Consider the following 16,609-nt stretch of genomic DNA (forward strand, 5'->3'; position numbering starts at 1 on the left):
ATAAGAAAAGAGCAGACTGGGTGAGGGAACAAACGCGGGTAAATGACATCTTAGTTGAAATCAAGAAAAAGAAATGGGCATGGGCCGGACATGTAATGAGGAGGGAAGATAACCGGTTGTCATTAAGGGTTACGGACTGGATTCCAAGGGAAGGGAAGCGTAGTAGGGGGCGGCAGAAGGTTAGGGGGACGGATGACATTAAGACGTTTGCAGGGACATGGCCACAATTAGTACATGACCGGGGTAGTTGGAGGAGTATGGGAGAGGCCTTTGCCCTGCAGTGGACGTAACTAGGATGATGATGATGATGATGATGATGATGATGATGATGATGATGATGATGATGATGATGATGAATCTGTTCTAAGCCACCGAGGCTTTTTTATTTGTGGAGGGGGGGAGGGGTGCGGGGGGTTAAACTTCAGTGTCTTCGTCGAACATGAGAGCGCTTACTCCATTTTTGCCGCAAAGTTCGAGCGAAAGGCACGAAATGATCGACGACATCATGAAAAGCGGTGGTATAACCTGAAAAGCACTTGGACTTGAGTTCGACCGAAATATTTATGCCGTATCCACACATTTTGCGCAGGAGTCAGCCACACACTCGTACAGGGTGCTGTAATATAAAAGCGAAGATGTAATCATTATTTCTCTAGCTATTGAAGCAGGCGTGGGAGCTACCGCATCGAGTAATGTTGCTCGTATTATCTTGCTTTTTGCGGCCACGGAATGTCCCTGCCTTTATTAGGCTTCGACAGCTGCTCTATATATACACTCTATTTCAACGGAAAGGTCACTAACAGCGACGAAATATGAACCAGCGTAGTTCTCTGGTACAGAACTCTGGGCTAAACAAAGCTTAGCCTTTTTATCGCAGCATACTATAAGAACCGTAATCATTAAAAAGGGACCCAAATAAATTCCTTCAAGCATATTCAAAGACTGTCAATTTAACGTTACCTATAAGCACCGGAGAAAGAAAATGCAATTTTCAAAGACGAATGAGACCTAAGGAGTTAATAAGTAATAGTTTCTTTTTTCACACTAATAGGCCCAGTTTCCCTCATACTTAAAGCGTCTAACAGAGCCGTCTCTGTCGCAGTGCGAATCGATTGCTGCAACCTGATAGCTATATGTCTCCTTGATTACACCTGCCACTGCTAGGAAGGTCAGTACGTTTCCGTCCACCACTCGGGCATTTTCACCCCTCGTAGGTAAGAATTAAATGCCACCGGTCCTCATGGTGAGCGACTCTGATGCAATAGCGCTATCGCGCCATATTATTTCAACGGTTATTTGTTGGCCTTCGCACCAACCTTTTCTTTTTCTCCCATGGTCAACCTGTAACTATTGCAACTTTATGATCTGTTCGTGCTACTTACCAACACACTGCGCCCTAGATCTAGGGACACTGCCCACCTATCCCTGACGAATGTAGGACCTACTTATTGTGTCTACTTATGATGCATAACCTCTACTCCAGTGGCGATTACGACCGCTTTGTCAGGTGTATCAATAGCAGTAGGGCACAACTAGTTCAGTATGACACGCGAAACGCCTGAATAAACACCACCTTTATTTGACCGAGCTGTTAAACATCGACCATCGCCAACTTGCTCAATTTGAAATCCTAACAGATTGCAGGTGACTGCGTAAACCTCACTCAAGTTGTGCGTTTTTTTCCCACTAATCTTCTGACTAAGGTTTACTCCGTGACTCTTGCTTCACCAGAACTACAGTCATGACGCAATGTGCTGCATGAGCGACCACGCCCGCCGTTTTCCTAACATACGTTGCGGCGGCTATAAGCGCGTCTGCGTAGCACGTCTCCTGCTGCACGATCTTGCCCCATCCTTCGAGGGATATTCGCGCGACAGGACGGTCCGCTTGCCCGTGTAGAGGCGAGTGTGAGGCGTGGCGACAACGACACCTTTTCTTCTGGTGACACAGACCACGTCGAATTGCAGTTTTTCTTGTGCTTTTAAATTCGTAAAGTTCCTCGTGAGCTTTTTCACTGATCTTACACACTGTAACGTTGTGTGTGCCTGGCAAGACTATACCTAAGGGCCCGTGAAGCTACTTAGATCTAAGTACAGTCTCTTGCAAACATGCAGAAGCGTCCTCTAAATTTTTCAATTTCAAATTTTCAATTTTAGGATGAGGCTGCTGTTCGGAAGTGACAAGCGATATCTCACTTGGATAGCGAACTCTTACCGCTTGCTTCATAGGTTTGCATGTACAGACTGTCGCCTACAAAAGACAAATGGCAGAAGGCTGGTAAGATACTTCATTTTTTGTTGGACTTGCGCTGAACGTTTTTTCTGTTTTATTGAAGGAAAAGTTGCCACCGCCACTCTGGCTACTACTACCTCCAATATAAAGACGCATCGCTTCACTAAGAGCGCTACGACATACACTGCAGCATGCGTATGCGTGGTAACATACTTGAATGGGGATATATGTGTAATGTAGGTAATTGCTCATCTCTTTACGGCAAGTATACTAGGGGAGATCAAAAAGTTTTGCAACTCCGCTATAGCGAAATACCTGACAGAGATCTCTCTCGAACTTTCGTTTAGGTCATCTCTGCAGCCTAGCAAGGTCTGAATATCAAACCTTCCAGTTCATTACTTGGTCTGCATCAGTCAGTCAAATATGGCGCCCTCCGACGATTCCAATCTGGCGTACCGGAGCGTTATCAAATTTTTGTGCAAAGAAGGAAGTTCCGCCAAGGAAATCCACAGTAGGCTGGTGAACGTGCATGGCAGTGAATGTCTTTCATATGCTACAGTGACTCGCTTATTCAATGAGTTTAAACGTGGCCCTGTGCACGTGGAAGATGACCCAAGGTCAGGGCGGCCGACCACTTCAATCGGTTTAGACCATTCAGCCTCAGCAGAGAGCCTTATCATGAATAATCGCCGAATCAATCTATCCGAAGTTGCCGGATAATTGAACATTTCTTATGAAACTTCTTTCACTATCATCCACGATGTTTTGGGTATGTCGAAGGTCTCGGCACGATGGGTGCCACCGAACCTCTCAGCGCAAGATCGACATCACCGCGTGCATTCATCTAGGGAACTTTTGCACTTCTATTCAAGTCACCCAGAAGATTTTCTCTCCCGCCTTGCGACTGGGGATGAGATGTGGCTGTATCGGTGGGACCCAGAAACAAAACAGCAATTTATGCAGTGGAGGCATTGGGGGTCCCCTCCCCCGAAAAAATTCAATACCCAACGCTCAGGGAGGAAAGTGATGCCGACACTTTTTGGGATGCAAAGGGTATCCTGCCGATTGAGTATATTGAAAATAGTAGGGCAGTTACAAGCAAATACTACGCCAACGTTCTTCAAAAAGTGCGTAATGCCATCGCCGAAAAACGCTGAAGATTAATGACAAGAAGTTTCCTTCTCCTGCACGACAACGCCCAAGTTCACATGTCTCGTGTTGCCCAGGCTGCCATTCGAGTGCGTGGTTTCGCACAGCTGTACCACCCACCCTAGAGTCCCGACCTGGCCCCGAGTGGCTTTTATTTATGTCAGAACTTGAAGAAACGCCGCTGCGAGTAGGCGTACAGATTTATAAAATAAATAAACATAAATATATATATATATGATGAGACACCTTTCTTCAGCGCCAGATACCGTTCGTTTATGTCAAACCGAAAGGGCCATTCTCGCAACCTATTAAACAATAAAAAACATGGAAATAGTACAAACACCATAAGCACTACGAAAAAAAAGAACATCACCCCACGCGTCGCCCCCATTTATGGCTTTTCCTTGTCCTCTCCACGTGACGTCAGAGGTAAACGCGCGTGCGTTTTCTCACCCGCGAGGTGTTATGCATCGTCACTCCGGCATAAAATCACGGTAAACTGAAGAGCAAACGAAGGTGTCTGAACAACTCGCTGCCGCTGCCGCGCATGTTGCTTAATAGCCAGCTTAGCACGACGCATTTCAAGAGGAATGAATGTCGCTATCGAGGACATGACGCAGAAAAATGCAGTGTTCAACGACAGCATCCGAGAATACGTCATTCATAGGTGTCTCGAAGAATCATCCAAGCATTCACTGTGTGCACGTACCAAAAGAAAAGAGAAAAGAAAAAAGCGGACGGAAGGCAGGCTTACGCGGCCCATTTAGTCCCATATTCAAAGCGAGCGTTCAAGCGAAGTGTAAGCTGCCGAGAATCTCAGAAATGCAACCACTGAACTTGGCGGACGGCCATGTCACCTGTCATCCTGCTCAGCAGCTAAAGTGGAGGCAACTTTGACGGCTTCTTTCGGACTCAGTTCTTTTATGCATCTTTATCAAGTACACTGTAATATAATTTACACCCTTAAAAGTCAAAAAGGGTGTAAATGTGTCTATAACTCACACTCTTATGATGAGCAAAACGAGAAGAAGGCGAAAGCAGGCTCCTGCTTTCCCCTTGTTCTCGTTTTGCTCATCGTCTTGAATTGCCATCTCCTGCATTCCCCGTGTTTTCCCTGGATTCACACCCTTATGGTGTGATTTATATAACTGACACCCTAAGGGTGGGAGTTATAGACACATATACACCCTTTTTCACTTTTAAGGGTGTAAATTATTATGCAGTGTAGTTGGCGAGGGGTTCAACGAGAGACGTGTTTTCTACCATGACGTAAGATCAAAGAATCATACACTTACGACAATTCGCACGCGAATCCACTGCCGGCCGTGTGCCTTATAAGGAACTTCGGCGACAAAGGGCATTGTTCAGAGCCTCGCATGTCCCACGTTGGCTATAGATTACACGCGTCCTTTTCTGCTGCTAATGCCTACGCGGCAGATGATATTGCCGAGCCTCGCTCATAAGGATCTCCATCTCGGCCCAAGAAGCAATGTGTCGCCGGATTCCGCCTGTGGCGATGGTGAAATCTTTGCGCGAGGGCGACGCCCTTAGCCATGAGACGCGCCTCGGCTCCTCTCCGAATTCCTGCGTGATGAAGAGTTAATCGATGCGCAGCAATGACGCTCATAAAGGAGCGTTTGTGAAAGAACTGTCGCCATGGTGACGTAATTACCTGCAGTCGGCTCGCAATTACGGCCAAGGACACCCGTCACAGCCCTCAGAGTAATTATTTCGAAAGCGTGCCCCTAGGCGTAGACAGACACTTGTATTACATCGTGCCTCCTTCCACACACCTCATAGCAACCGGTGCCCTTAGATTTAGGCCAGCGAAAAGGTTCAAGGTTATGACTCTAGGGCGCATACAGTATGCTGGGCAGGGAGATGCCAGGAAACAGATAACGAGGAGAAGGAAAAAACGCTAAGTTGAATGCAGTCAGTCGAACGCCCCTATACAACGAATGCTTCTACAATGAAATGACGTGCACAACGACGGATTCATTTTGTCTCGTTTGAATACCTGCACTTCGTGTGTAAAAAGAATCTCTGCCTTTCTTTTTCTCGATGTTTTTTTAGCCGGTCAATTTCTTTTTATAAGTACTCTTCGTCTAAAAGGGAAAGAGCAGCGATAATCACTTACGATGCCAACGACTCCTGCACACACATTTATGAAACAAATGTCTCTAGAACAGGGTCCACAACGACGAATTCACTTGTACAACGAAGGAATTAGGGCGTCCCTAACGCCCGAATTGTTGCTTTGCGACAAACCCCACGTAGCGATGCTGCTACTGCCCTCCACAGACGCCACCGGGCTGCGCCCTGCGCTATAGCGCTAACGGCCGTGCCTACGAGACACTTGACAAGCGTGCCGATGTAAGCGAGCGGTTCGCTCCCGCTACACTGTTCCCCTGCAATCGCTCAACTCGCATGCTGCTTGCTGCCACACCGGCCACACCGCCGTGGAAGCGACGGCTGACGAACATGTCGCAGCTGATTACGACGTGTTGCGTGTAATCGTAACTGACGACCGGAACGAACGGAACGGACGCATGTGCAAACGAAAAAAAGGAGCGGTACAGGCCTGAATGTAAACAAACGCAACAGGGATAACGAGCTTCTAAACGAATCAAGAATTTGAACGACAATGGAGGCGATAGCGGCAGTCGACGATCTGTAAGCTTCATACTGCGTCGCTCCCGTGGTCTGCCGTGGAGCGTGCCGTGAACTTCGGTGCAGTAAGGTCGGGTGTACCAGCACGTTCCGTCAGACGAAGTGTGAATAAAAAAAGGTATATTACGACTCATTTTACTAAGTCGCTCTTGGATTCATACTAAGCAAATGTCTTCTACTGTTGAGAATGCTTAGCCTGTTCTATTAGCAGCGGTACGGTGCGCGATCTTTATAACGAAGTGGCCTGTATAAAGAATAATTCTGCATGACTCAAGCACTCTCAGCGGACTCCCAGCGTGAGTCATTAATTCCTGAAACTTCCCTAGTGGCCTGAAACAATATTTTCTTTCTTTGGTAAAGACAGAGTAAATCATTAATTTCATGATAGATCTGTACAAAGCGAGAATACTTATATTTTTTAGAATATTTTCTGCTTATTCTATGTAATTAGTATCACGCTATTGTGTTCTTTCGTTATGCATTGAAATGTCATATTGCTCTCCTTTTTGCTCATTGTGGACGTATCGAATTTCAAAAATTGTACGCATTATCAGCCAGTTCAGTACTAATCGATATTGTTTGCAATTTTTGTGGGATACGTAAAAGAAATTGACGTCATAGTACACACCCTTACATTGAGATATGCATTCTTCTGTAGTTGAACTGTGCCCCTTAGACTGTTCTTTGGTGCTCTGATGTATTCACTTACTTTTAGTTGACTTGTCAACTGACAATCAACAACTTTGTAAATACAATTACTGTTGCTCTTATTTTATTCCTGCTGTGCTAGGATTTCATTATATATTTTTATCGGACCTTCAACTAGCCTTCGGCTACAGGTCCCACAAGTGGTTGTTAGTTCAGTACAATAATGTGGAAAGAAAGAAACATCTTTCTTTCTTACTTCGTTATAACGGCGTTTGACTGTAAACATATGCAGTATGCATGCAAGACAATTGTCGCCCGAAATGTGCTGCGCACATACGCGTCTTGTGGCATTATTGTGAAGTGCAGACGAACATCAAATCAGTTCTCTTCTGATAAATACCTCAACCGTGACATTGATCGTGCGGGGAGATAAGTCCTGTCATACCACGGCTCGAAGAGCGATTGTCCGTCCGTTCGTGGCACACCGCTTCCAACCACGCTGGTCAAGGTGTCTGGCGTGCTTCTCTGTTGTTGTGCTGGTGCGTTTTAGTTTACTCGGTGCGGCATCATGCGGTTCTTTAATTCACCTTTCCTTCCCATCTTCCTTTTCTATGTTCCCGTCTCCTCCTCCCAGAAGAGTAGGAAGGCGTTGAACTTGCCCTTCCGGTGACACTTTCCAGCCTGTTCCTTGCTCTCGCTTTCTCTTTCAGTTCTACCGTGCGTTTTAAGTAACTAGAGCCAAGCCTTAAAGATAGAGCGGTACAGTTTGGAGGCATGATAGCAACAGTAAATAGTTTGTAGTCGTATTCAGCTACTTAACCTACTATTTAATGACCGAATACTTATCAAACTATATACTTTTCTTCATTCTAGGGGGCATAAGTCACAAATGAAATGTTGCAGAACGGGTTCAGAAATATCTAACGCCTTCGTTTCCGTGACGTTTTCTTCTATATAATTTATACGTTCTGTTTGGCGCATGATAGCCTTAGTAGCCTATGTGCCATCAAACTCAACAACAACAACACTATATATTATCCTGCTCATCGTGTTGACGCCGTCGACAAAATCGGGAGATGTGCCCTCGATAGCCACAGTAGTAGCAAACGGGTCTGTCAGGAAGCGGAGCGGAGTAGTGACGCTGTACACGCACTGGCGGTGACAACGAACCCACTGGGGTGTGAGCTCCTAATGTAGGCAGAGGGGCGGTAATGGCTGGAGAGAGCGCCGCAACGCCGGCATATGTTGGTACCTGGTGAGTGCAGGGGCAGTCGGAGCACGGTAGGCGCAATACGGACGTGATCTCTTGCCGAGTGATGTCGCGGAAGCCTGTCGGTGGAGAAGGGACGGTACTTTGCGGAGCGCAGGAAGGGCACCGCCCGTGAAGCTCTTCACGGACGATGTCGCGGATAAGAGTGCGCAAGTCCATAGTCGAAGGGAGACGAATGTCGGAGGTATCATTGCATAGCCAATTTAAAAAGTCCCCCTTCATTTTCCCACTGCCCCGAGGGCTTGATGAATACCATGGGCATCGGCCATGTTAAGCTGAATGCATCGATTCTCGTCAGATAGTCAAAGCTAAACGGCATGGAGCTCCTTCAGTTCTTGGCAGTGAGACCAACCGGAAACACCGTTTGCACAGGACTATCCTTCTATATCGGAAGTTTATGCGCCTCCAAGGAGTAAGTTACGATGTCCGCAAAGGCGCTTCCATGTCTCCAGCCTCTCAGTGACAGTCATCCTTTTCAGTCATCCTTTTCATGTCCAATGGCAGAACGAAAGCCGCTCCCAGTGATCTCCAATTGTCCATTTCCTGCGTCAATCGACGCCATCCTTTGCTTGTAAATTTCATTGCACTCCTCCCAATCCTCTGCCGTCCTGCAAAACGTTTCTCTTACCTTGGAATCAAATTTATTACGCTGATAGACGAGTGATTACTTTCACTAAGCATTGCATGAGCTGCGCCGCTTCACTTGTTCATAATAGCCTGAAATACAATTCCCCCCTCCTCCCCCTTGTGTAAGGTAGCAAGCCGTATTATTTGTTTTGTTAAACCCCCTCTTATTTTTGCTTTTGTTTCGACTCTCTCTCTATCTCAACTACACTCCCGCTTGATTGCTCATTGATATCTACATCTTTTTGACTTTTAACGATACGCCTATTATGTTTCGCTCCATCGCTCAATGCGCGTTGTTTATCTTCTTCTCGAAGCAATTTCTTTGTCAATCCCTTAGGTTAGCTTAAACAACTTAGTTAATTTGGTAATTTAGTTAATTAAGTGATTCATTGAGAGAATAATTAAGTAATTAAGTTTTTGGTTAATTCTAGATAAATAGTTTCCTCGATTGTATGTAAACATTCTCCTTCGCAACTTCAACCGTCAGGGAGGAAGAAACAGTGAACGAGGCAAAATAAACTTTTGCCAACAATAAGTCCATACAAAAACTAGTCCATACTGGGAGCTCACCACATCGCCAGTCAGGGTGCTGGGCGCATAACTGCGAGCATTCTGTAGCGGCTATAGCACGAGACAGGACGTGCCAGTGTAATTTATTCACGCTAATGGCGTCTGTGCACCGCGCGATGTGCGTACGCGGATTCTATAACGAGATGCCAACGTGTGCCGCCTACGTCAATGTGGTAACAACAGGGACTGAACATTCAGTGTCGAGATATAATTCAGGTCCTCGACCACCGCCGCCGCTCAACGTTGACCCTTCCCACTATGCCGCGGCAACGCCTGCGAGCAAAAGCATTGAGGTAAGCATTGTAACCATGATCTGCCTTATTATTTTCGTTGCACGACAAAAGCCTTCACCGGAGATCATCAATTTCGGATTTCCAGCGTCAACTCAGCTCATTTTATGCGTGATTGCGAAGATATCGAGGTATAGCCTCCACCCTTCGCCCTACAAAGTTAGTAGATCTATGTACGTTTTCCGATTTACATGTCAGGGCTTTCACGATCTTGCATAATCAACTTACACTTTGACATGTTTCGCAGCAATTGGCCCAACTGTTCGCCTGATAATGTCATAAAATATAATAAACACCTGCAAGGAGTAGCATAAAGAAACGGCAAACATTAAATACTAAATCTTGTTTACGTTTTGTGCCAACAAACATAAATTTGAAGCTCTCCAGCTTCCCCTACTTCTGCGTGGTAGCTGACGTTTCAGCAGAAACTGCACCGTCGCCATCGCGTCAGGTCACGTGACGCGCTCGTCACAGATTGGACACCCCGAGTGGCAACGAAACATTTCGTGAACAACACGGGAAACCTTCCAAGCTCCATGCGCGCAATGCATCTCAGCCCGCTCGGATCGAACAGCGACAGCTGACGTCCCTCTAACGATACTTCTTGTAAACAGAGCGTGGGACCTTGCCATAGGATACGCGCAACAACGGTGAAAAAAAAAACGTTTATTGCGCCAGAAGCACGCATATTGTGCGAAATTTATGGCAGGCTTCCGCTTCCATCTGGCGCTCGAATGGGCAATTCCACCGTAGGTCAATCGAACGACGTCGTAAGTCACGGGGCACAGAAACGTAAAGCGATCGTTCGCAGCTACCTCAAAGCCAAAAACGCCTCCTATTGGCAATGACGCCGATGCTGCGGAATTTCTCCCGCCTTTGTGACCTGCAAAGCATCCCAATTGACGTAATGCGTCCATGCTGTCTACTTCTCCCACCATATAAGACCTTATATGTCCATACGGCCAACCTCATCTCTAACAAACGAAACTAAACTAGTATGGTTCACACACAGGTCACCGTGCCCGGGCACAGCCACATGAAGGCCAGTCACCTCTGGACAAGGGTGGCTAAACGCAGAAAAGGTCGCGCTCCTTCTACCCGCCCACCGGGACAGGTTACGGCGAAGCCAACGGCCAAGGATGTGCATCCAGTGCGACTGGTTCATTTTCGCGCGCCTACATGGCCGATGCAGGTGCACACACCAACAGCGTGCGAGTGACAAGACGTTTCTCGAGAAAGCAAGTGCCTCGTGGAGTTCGGGTATCCGTGCGGCGGTGCTCTTACAGAATACATCCAGAGACCACGCGCACAATAGCACACTTGCCTTGCTGCGCCCAGCGTGGCGCTGTGGCCCCTCCGCCTCCTGCACCCTTCACCGTCGGTGCCTGAGGGAAGATGCAGCGACGGCGGCCGCCATGCTGGCTGTCGTCGTCGTCTCCCGATGCTGCGCTGCTCGCATCCGCGCGGACGCGCACTTCTCCCGTGCGGAGGAGCCCGCGCGATCTATCGACCCGCCCCGTGGCCTGCCGGGAAAGCGACCGCGGCGCCACCACCTGGCTTATTCTGCAACCACTGGTGCACGCGCACCTCCAACACTTAAGAGCCGTTAGAACATGGGAAACCGAGGTGCTCTTTCTTTCTTTCTTTTTATCTTTCTTTTTCTACACACAAGTCCATAAAAAAATTAAGCTTTCTTCTCTTCACCAGGAATGTGGGCCATTGACACTGTGTGTGACTATGTGGTGCCATCACAGACTGTGACAGCGCGCACATTGACAGATTTGTAATGTCCATTCTTTCCCTTTTCTCTAGCCTTCCGCGACCCTTTCCTCTTCCCCAGAACACGTCAGCCATACGGATACATTGTGTGGTTAACCTCCCTGTATTTCCTTTGCTTTCACTTCTCTCTCTTTCTCTCTCTCTCTCTCTATCTTTTGTGTCTCCCTGTTTATGTGGCTGTCGTGTCTGCATTAGCGAATGCGAATGCCGTGTTTGGAACTCGAGAGGGACTTCATTGGTCACCGTCCGAGCACGTATTTATTTGGTTAACGCTGATATTTCAGGTACGTGAACTTTAGAAATGATGTCGCTGGGTTCAGTATTCCTCTTCTAGTTGTTGCCATTGTTATGCGCCTAGTTTTTCACCCAGTTATTAGGGAAGGGAACCTAGTGAGCACAAGCTTCGCCTTAAGATGATTGCACCAATATTCTTTTGAAGCCAGCACACGATCAGGCTAAGGAAAGCATATGGGAAATTACCTAGTATTTAACAGTGTGATGTAGAAATAATGAAGAAAGGGAAAGCTATCGGCAGTGGGCGAAGATGGATCACGCCGCAGATGGTAGACGAGCACGCCTTCTAACCATATCGGCCGAAGACACACATGCGCAGACACAGGGTTTCAGGTACCCGACGCATTAATTCAATCAAGGTATTAGTATTACCACTGATGGAAAAGTAAAGTTAGAACTACTAACAGAACTTTTCTTGACGTCGATTACGAAATTCCGTTCCCGTTTGGGAGGCACGTGTGTCACTGCGACTCCCCGAGATGAATCTGTAACAGCAGATGACAGCAGTTTGCGACAAAGCATGGCCTGTAATATTGCTGAACAGCGATCCGGTTTCCTCCTCTTTTGTGCTCAACAGCGCGGGCCGCATGATGCCGCTACCGGCTGCCACTGGCCATTTAGCCAACGCTGATACCCGCCTTTCATGTCCCATGGGAGATTGGCGGAGATCCTGCGGCCGTCTTTTCTGCGGCAAGTGCAACACCGACAGATCAGGTGCTGGAAAAGCGCCGCTGCGCGAAATGAGATTGGTAGGCGGGTGTTCTCGTGCCGCCGTCTCTTATTTCTGCTGCCATGCTGCGTTCTATACAGCGGTTTGACTGTTACAGTTGGGCCGGAAGGTGCGTGCATGTGCGTTCTGGGTGCGTATGTGCGTGTGTGTCTGTGTGTGTGCGCGTGTCTGCACGTGTGTGTCTGTCTGTCTGTCTGTCTGTCTGTCTGTCTGTCTGTCTGTCTGTCTGTCTGTCTGTCTGTCTGTCTGTCTGCGTGCGTGCGTGCGTGCGTGCGTGCGCGCGCGCGCGTGCGTGTGTGTGTGTGTGTGTGTGTGTGTGTGTGTGTGTGTGTGTGTGTGTGTGTGTGTGTGTGTGTGTGTGTGTGTGTGTGTGTGTGTGTGTGTGTGTGTGTGTGCGCGCGTGCAATGTGTGCGTGTGTTTATAGCGATGGGCTGCTGTGCTGGAAGACTGAGGTTCGATCCCACCATCCTCCATGCATTTCTCTATGGCATTGCAGGCGGACTTCAACCGCTTTGGATGACTCCAACGGGAAACTTGAGCTGCGTTGAGCATACGCGAACGCATCACTGCGCGCTAAATCGCAAAAAATATGCCAGCAGTGAAAACGCAAACGACGGCATAATGTGCTGACACTCACTTAGCAATGTCATTGTGAGCCAGGTACTCACACGCATGCGAACCCTCACTCATCGACACTCGTTCACATACATACTCGCATGTACAAATGTCACTGCTGTGACTTGAGCGTTGAGTGAGTATGAGTCAATGTACTCGTGAGAGAGTGTGCCGACTATGTAGGTATAAACGTCGCTTTGAATAAATGGTAATGCTCAAGGTGCCCGTCACGCACCCGCGTGCAGCTGTCGAAGCATCAGTGCCTTATCGCACACTTAGAGCATCCGTAGTACCAAGCCCCGGCATTGGCTTTCTTTTTCTTAATATTCTGACATATCAGGTCAAATTTGATACCATTTCTTCCCACGCTCGTTATTTAAATGGCTGTTGAAAGAGTTGGCAGCATCCAAAGACACTTGTCCTTTCGCAAACAGCTCCGAAACACTACTTCCACCTAAAAACATGCAGTGGCTTTTCCATCGTATTTGTGCCCAGCACTGAAAGCAACGCAAACGTTGCTGCAGTTCCTAAAGCTGACTCAACGACAGTTTCAAGACATTTGCGCACAGCCAGTGCTCTCTCTTTCTCTATCTATCTATCTATCTATCTATCTATCTATCTATCTATCTATCTATCTATCTATCTATCTATCTATCTATCTATCTATCTATCTATCTATCTATCTATCTATCTATCTATCTATCTATCTATCTATCTATCTATCTATCTATCTATCTATCTATCTCTGTGTCTCTTCTATCTTCCTCTATTTTCACCATTCCCCCTCCTGCCTATCTATCTATCTATCTATCTATCTATCTATCTATCTATCTATCTATCTATCTATCTATCTATCTATCTATCTATCTATCTATCTATCTCTGTGTCTCTTCTATCTTCCTCTATTTTCACCATTCCCCCTCCTGCCTCCTTTGTAGGGCTAACAAACCAGACGTTAGCCCAGTTCACCTCTTTGCCCTTTCTACACTTTTAAGGCGAAAGCCTTAAGTGGCTTATGGGTCGAAAAATCCAGGAAATCCAGGAATTTAAAGCAGGAAGTTCTTCCAGGAAAAGATTAAACTGCGCTAAGAATACGGGACATGAACAGGAACACAGACGCACACACAAAGCGCAGTGTGTCTTTGAGATGTCTTACTTCAAAAAATCCGTTGTCCGGCGTAATCGAAAAATTGACCGTCCGGTGTAATGGCACGAAAAATTCATTGGCGCCAAAAGTGATTCGAGTCGAATCCATCTCGATTGGTGGAAGTCAAACGTATGACCTTTGGTGTTAATTCAGGTGAGGTTAATTAAATCACTTAAACCGACAACTTTTGGTGGGAGAAAAGTAACAACGCATTCGAATGAGAATGACAAGTGATTTAATTGATGCCTTGTGAGCACACAGGCTTTCCCCTTCCTCCTCTTTAGCGTATGCTAAAGTTACTGTCAACTTTTTCTCTCTTCTTATCGAGGCATGCATCTCATAACTTTGATTCTTATTCTTAAGTTTTGCTGTGAGCGGGTACGATCTAGGCGTCAGCCCTTCTACGCACATGTTGCCCTCCGCTCTACAGATGTCTCATTCCGGGTAATTTCACCGAGGGTTCTGCTCGAAGCGACCGCGAAGACTTCAGACGCGTACCATGAAACTCTCGTCCCGTTTAATTACTCCGCATGTCATTACATCTCTAGTCAAAATAGCTGCTGTTGATTTATGCCGATGCGTCAGCTTTACATGCATTGTCGTTTCGGGCATCTTTATTCGCTGCATTTCGAGCCGCGAGAAACTTGCTTTGCTGCTTGCAGGGATGCCAGTAGCGTTACATACATGTACTATACCAGCCTCTCTATATATGTGGCTTTCACAGACTAAGAAATGGTGTTCCATTCAGCAGAGATAACAGCAGTCATGGAGGCACTGCGCAGTCATGGAGTACAGGAAGCTTGCGTGGGTATGTTAGCAAATATCTATAAATAGCGTCTTCACAGCTATGTTTCTAATGACTATAAGAAGTGTGCAAGCTAATATAGTGGCAAGGATTATTAGTGAAGGTCAATGGCGAATATCTCAGGTATTTGAGGTTTGCCAATGACATTGTCCTCTTCGACAGTGATGGACATGACTTGCAACAAATGACTGACGAGCAAAGCCCAGAAATTGGAATAGTAGGGCTGTAGAATAATGTGCACCAAGTAATGTTCAACAGCCTGACAAAAAAGGACACTTAGTAAGCGGCTCTGATTCTCTGGAGAGTGCGTGTACTTAGATGAATTACTCGCAGGTGACCCTGATCGTCAGAAGAAAATTTACAGAAGAATAAAAATTAGTTGGGGCGCATACGGCTGGCACTACCAAGTCATGACTTGCAGCTTACCGCTATCCTCGAAACGAAAACGGCACATACGTTGCATTCTACCGGTACTAACATAAGGGGCAGAAAATTGGAGGGTAACAGAGAAGCTTGAGAAGAGGCCGCGCAACGAACAATGGAACGAACGGTGGTACGCGTGACCTTAAGAGAAAGGGAGGGGGGGGGGGGGTAAAGCCGTGCAGATAAGTGATATCGGGGGTAGCCGATGTTCTAGCTGACAATGAGAAAAAAAAATGGAGTTTGGCAGCACATGTAATGCGTAGTACAGGTACCGGGTGGATTATTAGAGTGACTAAGTGGCTGCCAAGAGAAGGAAAGCGCAGTTGACGACAGTAGACTAGTTGAGGAGGTTAAATTAGCACATTTGCCGGCGTGGGATGGTGTCAGCTGGCACAAAAGAATGGTAAATAGAGATCTTTGGGAGAGGCTTTCTTCCTGCCATAGAATTGAACTGGGATAAACGATTATTATTATTATTATTATTATTATTATTATTATTATTATTATTATTATTATTATTATTATTATTATTATTATAAACATGCACATGAATGCATAACTACATAGTTAAATCCTCACTGTCAATCTCTTGTTAGGTTCCCGCGCTTTGTAAGCAGATTACAATAAAATAATTTTTTTAGCTAGACTTCCGAAAAACTTGCGTCCACGAGCGCCGCTAGCACAGCGCTTCTTGCAGCGTGGGAATGATGTGCAGAACAAAGGATGTGTCAAAAAACATTCTTTTGTTAAACCTCCTCGCGTAGGACCACGAACTTGACAGCACTCATTCCTTCTGGCTTACAACATATTGTTTTACCCTAACAGACTGTCATCGCTCGTAAGCTGCATGGTAATAATTACCACTATTTACCTTCCAATTTCTACCAACGTTATGTTTTAGGAACATCACAAATCAAAACGACTCTTAAAAATATCTTAAGTAGTCCGCCATGGCAAATGTCTTTGCTGCTCAAGTCCAATCAAATTTAGCGATACGTATGTTGGAACAAAAACGACGAAGAAGAATACGAAGCGCCCTCCTGCTTCGGACCACGCGCAACACCGGGTACCCACAGAGTCGGGCTACGGTTTACGCTCAATAAACCCCTTTTACAGTTAATCTGTCTACGGTTAGGTTCTCGGGCTTTCTTCGAGGCGTGACGGCTACCGAAAACTAGCATCTATGGGTCGTATACCCAAATGCAACGGCACATACCCCCGTAAGGCAGAGGCTATAAAAACTCAGCAAAGTGAAGCGAACAGTGCACATGTTCTTTGGAATCACACGTACAACATACAGAACAGTATACGTTTCAATGAAGAACAAGTTCAAAACAAGCCCGAACGAAATAATTGATG

At 46.5% G+C, this 16,609-nt stretch overlaps 1 protein-coding gene across 1 annotated transcript in view; it reads right to left on the minus strand.

The window, feature by feature from the left end:
- LOC126529484 (uncharacterized) overlaps positions 1 to 11,054 on the minus strand; it is a 99,946-nt gene extending 88,892 nt beyond the window's left edge. Inside the window, exon 1 of the mRNA XM_050177072.3 lies at positions 10,781 to 11,054. The gene's annotated coding sequence lies outside the window, so the exon portion shown is untranslated. The remainder of the gene's footprint in view (positions 1 to 10,780) is intronic.
- Between the last annotated feature and the right edge of the window lie 5,555 nt (positions 11,055 to 16,609).

This window comes from Dermacentor andersoni, chromosome 8, assembly GCF_023375885.2.
Source record: "Dermacentor andersoni chromosome 8, qqDerAnde1_hic_scaffold, whole genome shotgun sequence".
Lineage (NCBI taxonomy): Eukaryota > Metazoa > Arthropoda > Arachnida > Ixodida > Ixodidae > Dermacentor > Dermacentor andersoni.